This window comes from Convolutriloba macropyga, unplaced genomic scaffold (genome assembly GCF_964194025.1).
Source record: "Convolutriloba macropyga unplaced genomic scaffold, txConMacr16.3 SCAFFOLD_1098, whole genome shotgun sequence".
In the NCBI taxonomy this organism is placed as follows: Eukaryota; Metazoa; Xenacoelomorpha; order Acoela; family Convolutidae; genus Convolutriloba; species Convolutriloba macropyga.
Window position 1 is genome coordinate 5,001 of NW_027451837.1, and position 5,000 is coordinate 10,000.

General features: G+C 43.9%; 1 non-coding gene across 1 annotated transcript in view; it reads left to right on the top strand.

Moving 5' to 3' along the window:
* Positions 1-4,907: 4,907 nt before the first annotated feature.
* The window catches only part of LOC142356983 (large subunit ribosomal RNA), a 3,522-nt gene continuing 3,429 nt past the window's right edge, over positions 4,908-5,000 (top strand). Inside the window, exon 1 of the ribosomal RNA XR_012761530.1 lies at positions 4,908-5,000. This exon is cut by the window's right edge and continues 3,429 nt beyond it. This is a non-coding gene — a ribosomal RNA (large subunit ribosomal RNA).

The window sequence follows — 5,000 nt, forward strand, 5'->3', positions numbered from 1 at the left end:
GCTTTAGCTAGCTTGAGTTAGCTTGAACTAGCTTTAGCTACCTTGAGTTAGCTTGAGTTAGCTCGGGTTAGCTTGAGTTAGCTTGAGTTAGCTTGAGTTAGCTTTAGCTAGCTTGAGTTAGCTTGAGTTAGCTTGAGTTAGCTTGAACTAGCTTGAGTTAGCTTGAGTTAGCTTGAGTTAGCTTGAGTTAGCTTGAGTTAGCTTGAGTTAGCTTGTCTTAGCTTTAGCTAGCTTGAGTTAGCTTGAACTAGCTTTAGCTACCTTGAGTTAGCTTGAGTTAGCTCGGGTTAGCTTGAGTTAGCTTGAGTTAGCTTGAGTTAGCTTTAGCTAGCTTGAGTTAGCTTGAGTTAGCTTGAGTTAGCTTGAGTTAGCTTGAATTAGCTTGAGTTAGCTTGAGTTAGCTTTAGCTAGCTTGGGTTAGCTTGAGCTAGCTTGAGTTAGCTCGGGTTAGCTTGAGTTAGCTTGAGTTAGCTTTAGCTAGCTTGAGTTAGCTTGAGTTAGCTTGAGTTAGCTTGAGTTAGCTTTAGCTAGCTTGAGTTAGCTTGAACTAGCTTGAGTTAGCTTGAGCTAGCTTGAGTTAGCTTGAGTTAGCTTGAGTTAGCTTTAGCTAGCTTGAGTTAGCTTGAACTAGCTTGAGTTAGCTTGAGTTAGCTTGAGTTAGCTTGTCTTAGCTTTAGCTAGCTTGAGCTAGCTTGAACTAGCTTTAGCTACCTTGAGTTAGCTTGAGTTAGCTCGGGTTAGCTTGAGTTAGCTTGAGTTAGCTTGAGTTAGCTTTAGCTAGCTTGAGTTAGCTTGAGTTAGCTTGAGTTAGCTTGAACTAGCTTGAGTTAGCTTGAGTTAGCTTGAGTTAGCTTGAGTTAGCTTGAGTTAGCTTGTCTTAGCTTTAGCTAGCTTGAGTTAGCTTGAACTAGCTTTAGCTACCTTGAGTTAGCTTGAGTTAGCTCGGGTTAGCTTGAGTTAGCTTGAGTTAGCTTGAGTTAGCTTTAGCTAGCTTGAGTTAGCTTGAGTTAGCTTGAGTTAGCTTGAGTTAGCTTGAATTAGCTTGAGTTAGCTTGAGTTAGCTTTAGCTAGCTTGGGTTAGCTTGAGCTAGCTTGAGTTAGCTCGGGTTAGCTTGAGTTAGCTTGAGTTAGCTTTAGCTAGCTTGAGTTAGCTTGAGTTAGCTTGAGTTAGCTTGAGTTAGCTTTAGCTAGCTTGAGTTAGCTTGAACTAGCTTGAGTTAGCTTGAGCTAGCTTGAGTTAGCTTGAGTTAGCTTGAGTTAGCTTTAGCTAGCTTGAGTTAGCTTGAACTAGCTTGAGTTAGCTTGAGTTAGCTTGAGTTAGCTTGTCTTAGCTTTAGCTAGCTTGAGCTAGCTTGAACTAGCTTTAGCTACCTTGAGTTAGCTTGAGTTAGCTCGGGTTAGCTTGAGTTAGCTTGAGTTAGCTTGAGTTAGCTTTAGCTAGCTTGAGTTAGCTTGAGTTAGCTTGAGTTAGCTTGAACTAGCTTGAGTTAGCTTGAGTTAGCTTGAGTTAGCTTGAGTTAGCTTGAGTTAGCTTGTCTTAGCTTTAGCTAGCTTGAGTTAGCTTGAACTAGCTTTAGCTACCTTGAGTTAGCTTGAGTTAGCTCGGGTTAGCTTGAGTTAGCTTGAGTTAGCTTGAGTTAGCTTTAGCTAGCTTGAGTTAGCTTGAGTTAGCTTGAGTTAGCTTGAGTTAGCTTGAATTAGCTTGAGTTAGCTTGAGTTAGCTTTAGCTAGCTTGGGTTAGCTTGAGCTAGCTTGAGTTAGCTCGGGTTAGCTTGAGTTAGCTTGAGTTAGCTTTAGCTAGCTTGAGTTAGCTTGAGTTAGCTTGAGTTAGCTTGAGTTAGCTTTAGCTAGCTTGAGTTAGCTTGAACTAGCTTGAGTTAGCTTGAGCTAGCTTGAGTTAGCTTGAGTTAGCTTGAGTTAGCTTTAGCTAGCTTGAGTTAGCTTGAACTAGCTTGAGTTAGCTTGAGCTAGCTTGAGTTAGCTTGAGTTAGCTTGAGTTAGCTTTAGCTAGCTTGAGTTAGCTTGAACTAGCTTGAGTTAGCTTGAGTTAGCTTGAGTTAGCTTGAGTTAGCTTGTCTTAGCTTTAGCTAGCTTGAGCTAGCTTGAACTAGCTTTAGCTACCTTGAGTTAGCTTGAGTTAGCTCGGGTTAGCTTGAGTTAGCTTGAGTTAGCTTGAGTTAGCTTGAGCTAGCTTGAGTTAGCTTGAGTTAGCTTGAGTTAGCTTTAGCTAGCTTGAGTTAGCTTGAACTAGCTTGAGTTAGCTTGAGCTAGCTTGAGTTAGCTTGAGTTAGCTTGAGTTAGCTTTAGCTAGCTTGAGTTAGCTTGAACTAGCTTGAGTTAGCTTGAGTTAGCTTGAGTTAGCTTGAGTTAGCTTGAATTAGCTTGAGTTAGCTTGAGTTAGCTTTAGCTAGCTTGGGTTAGCTTGAGCTAGCTTGAGTTAGCTCGGGTTAGCTTGAGTTAGCTTGAGTTAGCTTTAGCTAGCTTGAGTTAGCTTGAGTTAGCTTGAGTTAGCTTGAGTTAGCTTTAGCTAGCTTGAGTTAGCTTGAGCTAGCTGAGTTAGCTTGAGTTAGCTAGCTTGAGCTTGAGCTAGCTAGCTAGCTTGAGCTTGAGCTAGCTAGCTCGCTTGAGCTTGAGCTTGAGCTAGCTAGCTTGAGCTTGAGCTAGCTAGCTAGCTTGAGCTTGAGCTTGAGCTAGCTGGCTTGAGCTTGAGCTAGCTAGCTTGAGCTTGAGCTAGCTAGCTAGCTAGCTTGAGCTTGAGCTTGAGCTAGCTAGCTAGCTTGAGCTAGCTATCTAGCTTGAGCTTGAGCTAGCTAGCTAGCTTGAGCTTGAGCTTGAGCTTGAGCTAGCTGGCTTGAGCTTGAGCTAGCTAGCTTGAGCTTGAGCTAGCTAGCTAGCTTGAGCTTGAGCTTGAGCTAGCTGGCTTGAGCTTGAGCTAGCTAGCTTGAGCTTGAGCTAGCTAGCTAGCTTGAGCTTGAGCTTGAGCTAGCTAGCTAGCTAGCTTGAGCTTGAGCTTGAGCTTGAGCTAGCTAGCTTGAGCTTGAGCTAGCTAGCTAGCTTGAGCTTGAGCTTGAGCTAGCTAGCTTGAGCTTGAGCTTGAGCTAGCTAGCTTGAGCTTGAGCTTGAGCTAGCTAGCTTGAGCTTGAGCTTGAGCTAGCTAGCTTGAGCTTGAGCTTGAGCTAGCTAGCTAGCTAGCTTGAGCTTGAGCTAGCTAGCTTGAGCTTGAGCTAGCTAGCTAGCTTGAGATTGAGCTTGAGCTAGCTGGCTTGAGCTTGAGCTAGCTAGCTTGAGCTTGAGCTAGCTAGCTTGAGCTTGAGCTAGCTAGCTAGCTTGAACTTGAGCTAGCTAGCTAGCTTGAGCTTGAGCTTGAGCTAGCTAGCTAGCTTGAGCTTGAGCTTGAGCTAGCTGGCTTGAGCTTGAGCTAGCTAGCTTGAGCTTGAGCTAGCTAGCTTGAGCTTGAGCTAGCTAGCTAGCTTGAACTTGAGCTAGCTAGCTAGCTTGAGCTTGAGCTAGCTAGCTAGCTTGAGCTTGAGCTAGCTAGCTAGCTTGAGCTTGAGCTTGAGCTAGCTAGCTTGAGCTTGAGCTTGAGCTAGCTAGCTAGCTTGAGCTTGAGCTAGCTAGCTTGAGCTTGAGCTAGCTAGCTTGAGCTTGAGCTAGCTAGCTAGCTTGAGCTTGAGCTAGCTAGCTAGCTTGAACTTGAGCTAGCTAGCTAGCTTGAGCTTGAGCTAGCTAGCTAGCTTGAGCTAGCTAGCTAGCTTGAGCTTGAGCTTGAGCTAGCTAGCTTGAGCTTGAGCTAGCTAGCTAGCTTGAGCTTGAGCTAGCTAGCTAGCTTGAGCTTGAGCTAGCTAGCTAGCTTGAGCTTGAGCTTGAGCTAGCTAGCTTGAGCTTGAGCTTGAGCTAGCTAGCTAGCTTGAGCTTGAGCTAGCTAGCTTGAGCTTGAGCTAGCTAGCTTGAGCTTGAGCTAGCTAGCAAGCTTGTGCTTGAGCTAGCTAGCTAGCTTGAGCTTGAGCTTGAGCTAGCTAGCTTGAGCTTGAGCTAGCTAGCTTGAGCTTGAGCTAGCTAGCTTGAGCTTGAGCTAGCTAGCAAGCTTGTGCTTGAGCTAGCTAGCTAGCTTGAGCTTGAGCTTGAGCTAGCTGGCTTGAGCTTGAGCTAGCTAGCTTGAGCTTGAGCTAGCTAGCTTGAGCTTGACCTAGCTAGCTAGCTTGAACTTGACCTAGCTAGCTAGCGTGAAAGTCTTGCTGAACAAATTTAATGTTGTTGAGCTCAGTACCGTGTGAATTAGTAGCCATAATTGGCGAGCGAAAATTGAACTGGCGAAACTTCGTCTTTGGAAAATTGCAGATGCCGAGCACTTATTTTGCAACGAGTATTATGTTGACTGTAGTAAGCGAAAGCCGAAACAGCAACATGTGAAAGCTGTTGAAATTTGTGGTCATTTTGCAATAAGTACAAGGAGTGTAACTAGTAGCCAGGTCAAAATTTGGGATAAGAATGAGCAAAAATTCTGCATGAGAACAGTTGAAATTATGAAACTAAATTACAAAGACTAGTATTATGTTGTTTCGAGTACGCGAAAGCGGAAACATCAACATGTGAACGTTTGTAACGAAGTTTCGTTAATTTTCAGCCTAGTACTGAGCAAGAACGAGTAGCCTCATCTCCAATCCCACGCAAAATGTAGTGAAATATGTGAGTGAACCTTATTCACGGTGAGGGTTTCCCGAGGTCTGTATTGCAGCGAGTATTATGTTGCTTCTAGTAAGCGAAAGCTGAAACAACAACATTTGAAAGTTGGAATTAATGACTGAATGGAAACTTCGACCTGTGTTTGATAGTAGTAGCGAACAAAACTGCTGAATCGGTTTCTGTCTCATATTGGTCAGTGAACCAATTAAGAGACAATCAACTACATAACCTGAATTGGGCGAGAGAACCCCCTTAACTTAAGCATATCAGTAAGGGGAGGAAAAGAAATCAACTGAGAATCCCTTAGTAATGGCGAA